Raw genomic sequence first — 13,323 nt, 5'->3', positions numbered from 1 at the left:
GGTGCAGGCAGTATCAGACATGGGGATACAGCAGGTGAAATGCACCCCTCGCTTATATTTACTTGGAATTGTCATAATTCTGCAATCAGTCAACCATAAACTAGCAGCGGTAGCTTTGTTGCTCGTGAAAAGAAGGGTAACGCGATCCATTGGGGTAAGAGGACATCACCTAAGTTGTCTCACTGGCTAAGGGACACAGCGTATTGTAGAGACCAACCAACATTTTACGTTGAAGAGCTCCCACAACCATCGGGGGCATTTAGAGCTCATATGGCTGAGATACCCGCCACCCCCTCTCAACACAATCCCCAAGAATTGGGAAACCGGAAACCGTTCTTGAACTTTTGGAAGGCGGGAAGGGAGTCACCCTTCCCGGCCGTATTTATTTAAAATATGAAACAAAATTAAAACATTAAAATAACAGTTTCATATTATGTACAATTTCATTTCCACATTACGATGTTTGGCTAACCTTAACAGATCTCTAATACAAAGGTTCTCCTAGCCGAACTAACATCCTACAAAAAATTTGACTTGAAATTGTACATCCTAACGTTAAGGGCCAACGGCAAGGTCGTAACCGGTGTCAGATCCCTAAACCAGAAATACCCCCCTCACTTGTGAGAGGAGTGACCGCACAGAGGCGTACCTCAAGTGCATCTACCAATTTCCCTTTGTACTTGACGGGGGCCCCAATAAACTCGACGCCATTTAACGGTCGTTCGAGGACTCGTGTGAGGTGTCTAAAAGGTAGCGTAAACCCCCTCCCGCACCCCACACAACTTACCCATCTGCCGTCGCAGATGTCCTGGCCCCGGGAAATTCCCCAGGAGGGGCCGTAGCCCCTCCTATCCAGGAAGGGGCCTTGACCACCTTTCCTTTCCTTCCGGCGGCCTCTCCTTAGACAGGACCGCCTCCCCGTTGAGGGGCCAATTGGCCACCTCCCCCGCGCGCTCCCATCCGTAATGGGTGACGCCCCCTCATAGGGATCTTCGAATTACTGCTCACCGATCATGACCTTACCGCCCGACCAAAATAAATACGACAAGTCTAACTAAGTTACTGAGATTACAAAGCAAACATCACTTATTACCAAGCGTGAATACTGCTCAATCCTTGCTCCAAAACTTTATTTGCAAAATATACTGAAAATAACCAATCTTTATTGCATTTTAAGAAATTTTACGATGTCATCACAACCTGTAAGAAAACAGAGAAAACAAAAAGATACTATATCAACTGTATTCACAACGAATCGCTGTCCTCAGGGGCTGGTGGGTGGGTCAAAATTGGCTCTTCGTTCTGTCTCGAGCTCACGTGCAGCGGGGAGGTGCAGCTTCAGAGCACAGGAACAAGAGGATGCTTTCTTGGCTTCCGCTCCTTTTATCCGTCTTCAGGGTGGGCGTGAACCCGCCCCCGCCTGCCTCTGAGGGCGTGGCCGGCCGCGTCGGTGTCTAGGCCAGCCCACTCTAGGGCGGGAAAAAGGCGCGCCCCGGCTACGCCGCTTCGGGCATACCAGCCAAGACTCGCCTCCCGCCCAAGATGGCTTCCCGGGGGGATCGAGGTACTCCACCATACGTTCGGGGGGACCGAATGGTCGCCCCTTTCCATATGGCTGAGATACCCGCCACCCCCTCTCAACACAATCCCCAAGAATTGGGAAACCGGAAACCGTTCTTGAACTTTTGGAAGGCGGGAAGGGAGTCACCCTTCCCGGCCGTATTTATTTAAAATATGAAACAAAATTAAAACATTAAAATAACAGTTTCATATTATGTACAATTTCATTTCCACATTACGATGTTTGGATAACCTTAACAGATCTCTAATACAAAGGTTCTCCTAGCCGAACTAACATCCTACAAAACATTTGACTTGAAATTGTACATCCTAACGTTAAGGGCCAACGGCAAGGTCGTAACCGGTGTCAGATCCCTAAACCAGAAATACCCCCCTCACTTGTGAGAGGAGTGACCGCACAGAGGCGTACCTCAAGTGCATCTACCAATTTCCCTTTGTACTTGACGGGGGCCCCAATAAACTCGACGCCATTTAACGGTCGTTCGAGGACTCGTGTGAGGTGTCTAAAAGGTAGCGTAAACCCCCTCCCGCACCCCACACAACTTACCCATCTGCCGTCGCAGATGTCCTGGCCCCGGGAAATTCCCCAGGAGGGGCCGTAGCCCCTCCTATCCAGGAAGGGGCCTTGACCACCTTTCCTTTCCTTCCGGCGGCCTCTCCTTAGACAGGACCGCCTCCCCGTTGAGGGGCCAATTGGCCACCTCCCCCGCGCGCTCCCATCCGTAATGGGTGACGCCCCCTCATAGGGATCTTCGAATTACTGCTCACCGATCATGACCTTACCGCCACAGGCCGGATAGTTGACCGGCTATCCGGACCCCCCACAACACTCCTGCCTAAAGGTCACATCATAAAGTCTTTAGCCAGGCTATCAGGTCTCCTATGAGTAACTCGTTCCCCATCCGGGACAAATGAACACCATCCCCCAAATACATACTGTCCCCTTTAATACAACCATGCGAAATAGAATGCAGTGTACTTGAACGGAACAATCTACTCACTTTATTATTAACTTTCCTTACGGAATGATTCAGCGCAGAAACAGAAATAGCCCCCCGCCACACTTTTCGTGGGATCATATGGGACCATGCAATTGTGCACCCTGGAACTCTTCTCGCCAACCAACTTACCGTGGAAAGCATCGCCTCAAGAAGAAGTCGTCTACCAGTGGTCACCAAATCATTGCCCCCAAGATGTACTATGACTACAGACGGCGGTGACCTCGTCCGCCCTAACAAACCCTCGAAAAATGATCGAAACTGGTCAATACAGAGCCCGCCCTTTCCGTAGAAGGACACACTGTACCCGTATTCCCCAGCCACGTGAATCATGTCACCTGCTTTGAATACGTCCGAGGCACGCCTCACGTATGAGTGGCCCACGACCCACACCTCCTTTTTCACAGCCGGTAATGTCTGACCGCTGGCCCCCCGGTGTCGGGTCGACTGCACAGTCCGCCCCGCCTCGTAGGCTTGCGTAACTGAAAATCAAACAAAAACAAGAAGCGTGAGTACATCATTACAGCTTCACAACATGTGCAACCGCACATACCTCTTATAACAGTTCGAGGACCAACGCCCCACACGTTTCACTTGTTCAACATTCAGACCCCTGGCTGTAGCCTCCGTAGCAGCCCCTATCCGAAAGGAATGGGTCCCAAAGTCGCCGGGGTTCAAGCCCGCGGCCGAAATTGACATCGCAAGCACCCGCTGAAACTGAAACCTCGTCAGTGGGGTGGCGTCAGCGTGTCTTAACAAGGTCCCCCCCCATGCTGCCACCCTCTGCGCTAAATATTCCTCTACGCACACAACAGGGCACATGGAAGACCCGGGGATCCTCTGGATGATTACGCAGTCCCCGATTGCACCCTGATCGGATTTGGACCTGACAAACGAGACCGTCATTGTCTCCTCCCTGACCTGAATGTGTTCCCGGCACAGTCCCCTCATCGTATCCTGCTTGTTCTTTGCCAGTAATTCGCTTACCCGCATAGCCCCATGGAATGCTAATGCAAATGCGGCTCGGAACAACAATGCTTCGTACTGGGATGAACATGTTACTGGTAGCACGGACAATAACAGGGCCAACCTATCCAGACCTATCGGGTGCCTATCGTCTACTCTGCGACCCTCAAGGCGTTGCCACCCACGTAGCGCTTTCTGCACAACGAAAGACGCTGTCGGGTCCTGGATCCCATGAGCCCTTGCCATAAAGGAAATGGCGGCCCGATGCCTCTGGGCCGTCGCTACTGACTTGCCTGCCTGATGTAAAGAGAGCAGGAATTTTACTACAAACTCTTCCTGACCCCAAAGCTCCCCCCCATCAGTACCCAAAAAGGCCCAATAGGAACGGAACGCCCCTTCATATGCCTTCCTCGTCCTGGGTGCTAAACTCTCTCCCACGAGGTTTTGTAGTTCGGGGCACCGAGAGAACAGAGAGCTTCGGGAAAGGGTGCCGCCACCGGGTCCGCTGTGGGCAGAAAACCCCAGAAGGCCTGCATACGGAAACGAGAAAGCGCATCAGCCGCTTGGTTCATCACCCCCGGCACGTGTCGCGCCCTAAACAGTACATTCAGTTGCATGCACAACAACACAATTTCCTTAAGCAGTCTCAGAATCAATTTGCATCGTGCTGCCTGACTATTGATACACTCAACCACGGTCATGTTGTCAGACCAGAACACCACAGAGTGATCCCTAAACCCTTCTGGCCATGTTTTTAAAGCCACCAGAATAGGGAACAGTTCGAGAAAAGCAATGTTACTCGTCAACCCGCACTCATGCCACCATGACGGCCATTTTTGAGCCGACCATTGTGTACCCAATATGGCGCCAAAACCCACACTCCCCGCCGAGTCTGTCCAAAGCCCCAACTCCTCGGAAGACACCGCTGGTTTGTTCCAGACAATTCGACCATTGAAATCCGCCAGGAATGCAATCCAAATGCGCATGTCCTGGCGAACCTCTGCCGAGAGTCTCGTGCGATGATGTCCTTCCTTCAAGCCGACCATGGATTGTGCAATCGAGCGGGAAAAAGGGCGCGCCATCGGCACTACTCTTAGGGCAAAATTCAACTGACCCACCACCTGTTGCAATTGATGCAGGTTTACTTTCGTTGCACGAATACATGTCTCAAGGGATAACCTGAATTTTAACACTTTTTCCTTGGGTAATCGAAAACAACCTTCCACCGAGTCGAGCTCGATCCCCAGAAACTCGATCAAGGTCGAGGGACCCACAGTCTTACCTGGCGCCAAAGGCACACCGAATTGATTCATTAGGACACAAAATTCATGTAAAGCCTGTCCACACTCAGAATCCCCGGCTGCCCCCAAAAACAGAAAGTCATCGAGATAGTGCATAACATGTTGAAAACCTGTCTTCCTCGTGAATACCCACTGCAGAAAGCAACTGAATTTCTCGAAATAGGAACATGAAATCGAGCATCCCATTGGCATACATCTATCCATGTAATAGCGACCCTGAAACTGAAAACCAAGTAGACCCTGATCGTCTGGGTGTACCGGGAGCAACCGGAACGCTGACTCGATGTCCGATTTGGCCATCAGCGTCCCGGGCCCCAGGCGATTCAACATGGCCACGGCCTCATCGAAAGATGCGTACCGCACCGAACATACTTCCGGGTCTATCGCGTTATTTACGGAAAGACCACGTGGGGCTGACAAATTATGTATCAGCCGAAACTCACCCGGGTCCTTCTTTGGGACCACCCCTAGAGGAGAACACACAAAGTTAGCAACCGGTGGCAAATCGAATGGACCGGCGACACGACCTCGAGTCACCTCTTTCCCAATCTTTACCTGCACCACCGCCGTGTGCTGTAAGACCGACAATTGATTCTTACAGTTTGGTACCCCCTGAAAATCCCCCACTGGGATGCGGAAACCATATGAAAACCCGTTCCGTAACACCCCAGCGGAAGCATGATCCGGGTATTCGCTGAGCCAAGGAATCATTGCCATGGTATCAATCGGGGTAGGTAAAGGTGCCCCTCGGACTGTATTAGACCTGTTTGGCGCCCCCCTTACCACCGTTATCACCCGTTTTGGCTCTGCACATGGACTCAGGATGGGATGACTGCCCACACCCTCCACACTCGTGTCTGAATTTGCATGACCCCTGGGGCCTCGTACATTTCCCTCTGTTAAAATTCCAACAGATCCCCCTTTTACCTGTGTTGCCACTCGGCTTCGAGTGGTACTCGTTACCTGCACCCGTCCGAAAGGGTGTCCCAGAGTTTTGGCGGGAAGATTCCCCCCCATTACTCCCTACCAATGGTACCTTCAACATTCCTGTACTCTCCATTTTTTGCCATGACACGGAGTCGTAACAATCCCAAGACAACAATGGATTGTGTTCTTTAGCTTTTCTAAACAGATTGTCATAGCAGAACCACTGATTGCCCCCATATGCCACAGAATACTCCATAATACGCGACTGATAAATGGGTAACTCGGTCAGCAACTCGGGCCTGCGCTCACCCATGATGGATGTAAAAATGCCCCACGCTCTGCCCCAAGTACCAATGGTCTTGTCGACCTTAAAGGCGGCCATTTTCGCGCGCCAAACACTCGGATGCATGAGCTCCTTTTGACTCTTTACATGCTCTATCTCGTAATGGTCGGTAAGCAATGAAAACATGTTTATATACTTATCCGCCCAAATCAATTCCTTAATTTCTAGCGGGACATGCTGGGCAATCTTTTCCTTTCGAGAAGGCACAGACCCCTCCCCCGCAATCGGCAATGGCCGCTTACCTGAAGTAGACCCCGTGCTTGTCGCCGAACTTGGGCCTGCTGAACTCCCCGTAGCCGGAACCTGTGGGGGAACAGAAGATATTGCCTTCGCAGCCTCCCTAGATTCCCGCAATTGCCTCATTACTGCCCGGGCGTCATCAGCCGTGGCGCCCTCGCTATCTTTTCCCAACCACTCTGCCAATTGTGCCGCCAACTCGGGGGGCATATCCTCCTTGTTCACGGGGGTGACCACCACAGGAATTGGGTTCCCCTCTTTCGGCACCGGGATTGGCTCCTCACGTGGGGTATCGGGAACCGGGGTGTCTCCCCCAAGTGCTCCCCTTCTGGGCCTCTTGCTTTTTCCACCGGGGACTGCTCCCTGCAAAGGCCGTTTCGTTCCTCCCGGCCCGTCCTTAGCCTCCACCTTTTCCTTCAGATCGGCTATCTCCTTCATGAGCATGCGGAGCATCTGCTCGGTACCGACCCGCTTTCCGACTTTCTTGGGCATTCTCAGACGGGATATCTGTAAGACAAAAAGAAAGATTACAACGCTCAAAATTGGCTCTTCGTTCCGTCTCGAGCTCACGTGCAGCGGGGAGGTGCAGCTTCAGAGCACAGGAACAAGAGGATGCTTTCTTGGCTTCCGCTCCTTTTATCCGTCTTCAGGGTGGGCGTGAACCCGCCCCCGCCTGCCTCTGAGGGCGTGGCCGGCCGCGTCGGTGTCTAGGCCAGCCCACTCTAGGGCGGGAAAAAGGCGCGCCCCGGCTACGCCGCTTCGGGCATACCAGCCGAGACTCGCCTCCCGCCCAAGATGGCTTCCCGGGGGGATCGAGGTACTCCACCATACGTTCGGGGGGACCGAATGGTCGCCCCTTTCCATTCATCGCATATCTGTTGTCTAGGCCTGACAAGCCTTAATTCGTATTCACAGGCCCAATCCAGTGAATAATGTCATGGTTTTCAATTGACTGATGCATTGTATATGGCATGATACAGCTTAATGGTATGTAATACTGATATTGGTGCATGATAGCAATGGTATAGCACCTGTTATGTATGTTTGAAAAATCCAATAAAAAGATGCAAAAAAAGATATTGGTGTCCTAGTTTGGCATCAAGACATCAAAAAATATATTAGAGGTATAATACATAAGCGACAGCAGCTGCAAATTAATATTCACTTCTCTAAGCAAGGAGCGTTCCGTAATGCTCTGCAAAGACCTTTTTTTAAATGACAGTTTTTAGTCATGCCTCTAGAAGTAGCAGGGACATCTATAAGCATTTTCTTTATTGTTGTGTGGGTGGCAGAGTGCAGCAGCCTCCAACAACATTAAAAAATAGTATGTGTCCTGGGTTATTTAATCCATGATGAAAGGAGATCTTACCATATTGCTGTATGCTCTTCAGCAGGAGTGCAGGGACCTCTAGTGGTTTATTTTTTTTGGCTACAATTTGTGGCCTAAACATTTTCAAAATAAACTTAACCAGTTTATTGTTTTTTTAAAAGGGCTTTTTTTGAAAACAATGTATCACTATTTTGCAAGGTGTAAATTTATTTTCTTGAGCCTTTGATAAGACCAATATGTCAGCCCTACTTAAAGTTACAACGTTTACATTGTTACATGACATAGCTAGCCATGCGCAGTGGTGGGGGTGGGTCATTTAGGTGCAGGACCTGGCAGCTGCCCGGCCCTTGCACCCAACATCACACCACGTACAACCAAAGACATTGCACAAAATGGGGTTCTGCATCTGTGGGATGATTGGGTGCAGTGTTTACACTAACCTCATGCCACGCATGGAAAGGACATCATACTGTGTGCTAAAAAATGCAGAAATTCACTGAAAAAACTAAGAATGACGGTTATCATCAAGTATTTAAAGAAACCTTACAAATTTAGTAAAGAAACAAACAAAACCACAGAAAATCACCAATTACTATTATCTCATGTAACTTTAATTCATTTCCTAAAGTAACTATAAATCTTGCCCTCTCCATGCACTGCTAATTAGAACACATATTACACTGTGACATTGATAACGTCACTACAACATCTGAAATTATATAATTGATGAAAACACTGTGCTTGGTAGGGTGTGAGTTATAGTTATCTAGGGCATGGGTAATGTTTATTTCTAAAGCTATGTGTTACCTGACATTTACTCCTAACTATAACATCCCTTTAACCTTTGGCTTGTTCTTGAATATAGTTATGCATAGGTCATAATTTCCAATAAGAGGAGTGTTGTTTCTTTCACTAATAACTTTGGAAACTTCGAAAAAAAGTTTATTTTCTCAGCTCTTTCCTGGAACGTTTTGAGGTGATCCGTCAAGTAAGGAGAGAGAAAAAGGGGGGTCCAAAAACATGTTTTCCCAATGCTATTTCCAGTTGAAATTTCAGACAGTGAGGCAGAAAAAACAGCTGAAGAGAGTTAGACCCAATTCGGCCCACAGCTATATCATTACTCTATAAACACATTTTTTTGTGAATTGGCGTAAATCCGTTCAACCATTTCTTAAACATGAAGGTGAAACAATTAGTGATTCCTGGGTGTGGCTGAGCGCTACAGCAACAACAGAAATGTTACGTTTTCCATTTCAGGACTATGGTGCACATGCATCAAGCAAAGGAATTGTGATTCCTTAATATCGATTATTAAGGAATTGCTATTATCAATAAAGGGGATTGTAAGCGCTCTACTCACCTGTGAGGGTCCCAAGGAACTGGGTTGGGGGGTGTAGTGCAGCTTGTTCAATCGAAGAGCCAGTTCTTGAACATCTTCTTGAAGATGTTCAGGGAGGGGGAGCACCTGATGTTAATTAGGAGCTTGTTCCAGGTCTTGGCCAAGAGATGTAGGTGAAGGTTCTTCCGCCTATCCTGGCTCTGCGAATGCAAGGGGTTTTGGCGAGGGTGAGGTCGGTTGATTGGAGGTTTCTCTTTGGTATGTGGAATGAGATTCTCTCATTGAGGTTTTGGGGGCCAGCGTTGTGGGGGCATTTGTATGCCTCGCAATTCCTTATGCATGTAGGAATCACAAAATAAATTGCGAATCCGACACATTCCCTAATAGCGAATTGCAAATTGCGATTCGCTATTACATAATGCCTTCCCATTCATTTTTATGGGCCAAGAGGCCCAGAGGAATGAATGGGACATTTTTCGCAAATTGCGATTACCATTTAGGTATTCGCAAATTACTAGTGCAATTTCAAGGGTGGTTGGGGGCCAACAGGTCACCCTGATGCACCCTCAAACATGGGATGTGTGCAAATGTGGCACACGCACATGACCCCACATGGCACTTAGAAAAATGCAATTTTGTGCATTTTTCTAGGGATTTGCAAAATAATAAATAATTTGTGATTACTTAATTCAAAGTCGCGTTCTGAGAATGCTTCTTGCATTGCATTTGTGGAATCACCAAATACAATCCCATAAGAGAATTCGCAAAATTGGTACTCATAAAAATTGCTATTACATATTTTGCCAATGCATTTTGGGTTGATGCATCATAAATAGCTTTCTACTGGTCGCAAATGGATTGATCCTGCGAATCGACCTCTTTGCGACCGGTAAATAGCTTTAAGCATGTGCCCCTAAGTCTCCTCCTGAGTTTACACAAAATATAAGGTACAGGGGGATGGTAGATGTACCCTGAACCTCTGACCCTTGCCGTGGGGTGGGTCCGAGTGCTCTCCCACCTTGGTCAAAAGATTTTTTATGTGCTTCCGCCCCGCAGTACACCAGTGGGCCCAGCAAAGATCCCTGTGTGGGCCTACTGGTGTACTGTGGGAACTAAAACAACCTGTGGTGCAAATTTCAGTGAGGATTTTCTCCTATTGGGGGCGTGGTGTACTGTGGCCAACTTCCTAGCAATCACAGCCGAAGGCAATGCATAGTATGGTGATTAACAGCCATCAGGGGGTTGGACACTTAAGTATACTTAGGTATGATCATATGGTCCTACTTTACATTAAAAACACCCTCAATGTGTCTTATGTTGTGAGTGGGGGACGACTGAGCATGGGTGGCATCACTTGGAGGGGGAACAAGAGCGATGTGGAGGTCATAGTTTTCAAAGTTCTCATCGATCATCTTGATCTTAAGGGGGAAGAAGTTGCATAGTCTGGTGGAGAGGTCTTAGGATGGTGTGACATCTCTTGTTTCACTGCAGGTTTTGGCGAATTCCTTGATGATGGAGAAGAGTTCTTTGGTATTGTAGGCGTTGGTGAGGATTTTGCCTTAGATGGACTTCTTCGTTGTGGATTTGATGAGATGGTGGTGTGCGGTGGTGTCTGCTTTGGCAAGTGTTTCCAGGGTGTTGTTGTTTTTCCAAGTCTTTTTGAGTCACCGGCAGGTGTGTTTGGATTCTTGGAATGCAGGGGTGTACCAACTTTCTTTCTTGATGTGTCCTCATATGGCCTTCTTGGGGGGGACAAGTGTGCTGGTGCAGTTCATGATCCAGCGGTGGAAGTTGCGTGCTGTGGTTTTAGCATCTGGCATATTTGGAGGCTGGGTTCTGATGGGGCAAAGGTAAGCGGGTCCCTTGTTACTTTGTTCCAGCTTCTACAGGATGAAGGTGGGCGTGCTTGTGTACGGTGGATTTTTTGAGGAGAAGTGGATGCAGTGGTGATCTGTCCAGAGGAGTTCTGTGGTGTAGCTGTAGGAGACGGTGTTTCCATCAGCGAAGTTAGGGTCAAGTGTGTGACCCGCAGTGTGTGGGGGTGCGGGGACCAATTTTTTGAGTCCTATTTTGGCAAGGTTCCCTAGAAGGGTGGCAGTGTTTGGGTCATTGTCGTTGTCCAGGTGAAAGCAAGGATATGGGGTGCGATGTGGTCGATAATGGCGTTGGTGAAAGGAGCATGGGGGCCGGGCAGCCTGTAGATGAGGATTCCACAGAAAGTCTTTTGGGACTTGGTCTGGATCTGGTAATGGAGGTGCTCCATGAGGGTCATTGTATATTGTCCTGGGTGGTGGTTGTCATGTAGAGGCCACTTCTGTGGACGATGGTGGGTGGGTCGGAACTTTCATAATTTATTGCATCCATCTGGAATAGCAGGGGCAATGTCAGGTACAGAGATGGCATTGGTCCACGTTTCTGTGAGAAAGGTGATGTCGGGCAATTCGGTCCTGAGGAGATCCTAGATTTCTGTGGCTTGTTTGTGTAGAGAGCAAACATTGAAGAGGATGCAGTTGAGTGGTTTGTCCAGGAAGCTGGGGGCTGCTGTTGGGGTATGGAGGTGGCTGAAGGTGCGGAAGCAGTGTAGACAGAACAGAGGGCTTTAGGTGTTGTTCGGCATTGAGAGATGGCTTTTATTGCTTCATCTGGGTTTGAGAGCATGGAGGGTGCCGGAGTTGTAGCTAAGGCAAGTCGGAGGACAAGGATCCCTGGCGCTGGTCACGGTCGGGTCGTTGATGGGCGCAGATGGGCTTGCCTTTGGCATGGCCATGCAGCAGCCACCATTATGTAGGGGTCAAGGGAAGGGTGGTCAGCTGTGAGGCGTGAAGGGCACGGTGAAGGGGGATGGGGCTGTGGGGTCAGCAGCAGCGGGGACAGAATTCAGTGAGTATGAGGTCAAATATAGAAAAGTGAGAAAAAAGAAAAAGGGAGAAAAGAGAGCAGAGAGAGCAAAGAGAGAATAGATAAAAAGAGAGCAGACAGAAAAAAAGACAAAATAGGGCACAGAAAAAAAATCCAAGATAGGCAGAACAGCAGAAGAGTTGAGTGCTCTCCCACTGGACTACCAGGAATGAGGCTCAGGCAGGAGCCTGCAGGAGGAGGAGGGCCTCAAACACCTTGGAACCAAGCTCAGTGGGCTCAGGGGGCAACACTTAGTGGTCTAGCTCTGCAGGGGAGAGCAGTCACACTGATCAGGTCAGTGTTCTAGCTCCAGTACTGTTCTAAAACCATAATTTGCACTAGACAGACCCATGTCAAATGGAAAAACACCCTTGTTAATGCTCATACACCTGTGCACTTAGGAGTTAAGGTACACTAACCCTCATCCTCGGTACCACCCATTTTGCATGGGACAGCACCTGGTGGCTGACTTCCCTCGGAAGCCCACCTACCCCCTCAGGCCATGCCAAAAACCTCGGCATCGTACTCGACTCATCACTCACCATGAACCGCCAGGTCAACGCTGTCACCTCCAGCTGCTTCAACCCCCTCTGCATCCTCTGACCTTCAAGTGGATCCCCCTGAGTCAAGGAAGACAGTCACCCATGCACTCATCACCAGCAGACTGGACTATGGAAATGCACTCTATGCCAGCATCAACAAGTCCCTACTTCGCAAACTCCAGACAAAACAGAACACCGCCGCCAGACTCGGCATCCCCGGAAACGAACACATCAGTCAACACCTACGAAGTCTCCACTGGCTCCCCATGGAGAAAAGAGTCACTTTCAAAATCCTCACTCACGCCTACAAATGGCAACACAACAACAGACCCAAATACATCAATGACAGAATCAACTTCCACGCAACCAAAATAAACCTCCGATATTCCAACCTTGTACTGGCTGAAACTCCATGCATCCATAGAGCCAGAGCAGGTGGGTGATCCTTCTTTCACATTGCAGCCCAGACCTGGAGTGAGTTTCCGGCATACATCAGAGGCAACACCTCCCTGAACACCTGCAGGAAGACCCTCAAGACTTGGTTCTTCAGCTAAACAGATCTGCGGATCCTCCACCCCCTTAGCACCTGTAGACCCCCCTGGGTGAGTAGCAAGCTTACTATTCGCTGATTGATTGATTGATTGAACCTAGATTAGGCACATATTCCTACAAAAAGGAAACATGTTATTCCAGAAAGTGTGTGCATGTGGTGCCTCGCACTATACACTACCTTAGGCGGACAAGTAAAAACATAATCTCGAGATCTTGGGTTTAGTTGAATCCAATATCTAGACCAATTGATATATTAAACAAGAAAAAAGTCACAAATATAAATAATACATAAACAGAAAAATGATTAAT

Source organism: Lissotriton vulgaris, chromosome 3_1 (assembly GCF_964263255.1).
Source record: "Lissotriton vulgaris chromosome 3_1, aLisVul1.2, whole genome shotgun sequence".
In the NCBI taxonomy this organism is placed as follows: domain Eukaryota; kingdom Metazoa; phylum Chordata; class Amphibia; order Caudata; family Salamandridae; genus Lissotriton; species Lissotriton vulgaris.
This window is presented reverse-complemented; position numbering follows the sequence as displayed.